Source organism: Sphaeroforma arctica (genome assembly GCF_001186125.1).
Source record: "Sphaeroforma arctica JP610 unplaced genomic scaffold supercont1.421, whole genome shotgun sequence".
NCBI lineage: Eukaryota > Ichthyosporea > Ichthyophonida > Sphaeroforma > Sphaeroforma arctica.
Window position 1 is genome coordinate 2,722 of NW_014040137.1, and position 1,390 is coordinate 4,111.

A 1,390-nucleotide genomic window follows, 5' to 3' on the forward strand; every position below is an offset into this window, starting at 1 on the left:
ATATATATTATGGTATAATATATATATATATATATAAATATATATATATATGTATGTATGTATGTATATATGTATGTATACATATATCTATATACATCTGGCGTTCACACTGTTTCAAGTACTACTCGTTATTCACCACTATTTGAACGGTTAAACGTGTCGTATAGTTGTTCTGGAGTATGTGATTCATTCCAAAACTTGGCTCAACATGGCAACTATTATTTATACTAACACGTGCCCAATGTGTAGTCGGAAGTGACTCTGTACAATCTATTAGCAGCCGTCAGTCCACCCTGCTTGGTTATTAATAGAAATACTCATCTATTTTTAAACACATGTATTTTTAGCTTCTGTGGTCCGCAGCCGACTAGTACCCTCTATACCCCACCCATGTTCCTTATTGTAGCACTCAAACCCCAACCCCACACAGATCGAGCGGTCGTGTGGGTGGTTCCGTTTCTCACTGATCTTCTTCATCTCGGGCATTGGCGGCAATCTCGTGAGTGCACTTTTTGCACCGCATATTCCTCAGGTCAGTCGTTGTAATAGTGCTTGTCTATCATCTTTCGTTGATATCATATAGAATTCATCATCTGCTATTAGTATTGTATTGCATATAAGGTCTGTTATTATTATCTCATACTATTCATCATCTGTTATTAGTATCGCATTTTATAGATCGTCTGTTACTATTATCTCATACTATTCATCATCTGTTATTAGTATCACATTTCATGTATCATCTGTTATTAATATCACATGTCAAGTAGCGGTCCGTTTATTGATAACACTCACGTGTTTTTACAGCCATCCCTCTCATCGAGAAGTTAGTCTGTAACAGGCAAGACTATTTTCGGCCCTGTCTTAAATAGGTTTGGTACACATCATTATATATTAAGCGTGTACGTGTGATCTAAAGGAAACTAACATGAGACTGCCCACACTTCGCAATTATAATATCACATACCAATTAGCCATTTGCTTCTTGTCGACACGTAAATCTTCTTGACAGCCATCCTAGTCATAAAGCAGGTGGTCTGTAACTCATCATCCGTAAATCCGAGCCTGCCTTGTGTAGTTCGGTACATACCCTAGGATATTACTGGCGCATATGTGACTTAAACTAACTAACATAGGACTGTGCATATGTGAGACTTGAACTATCTGACATAAGACTTTTCATACGTGTGACTTCAATTACCTTACATACCACTGTACATTCGTCGCAGGTGGGGTCCTCTGGTGCATTGTATGGCCTTTTAGCGGTGTTGATGATTGAGCTGATTCAGTCATGGTCCATTCTCGCGGTATGTATGCCTGCCTGTGTATATATCCCATATATACCTACTTCCTGTACAACTATGCATGTTGTATGTATGCCTGCCTGTGT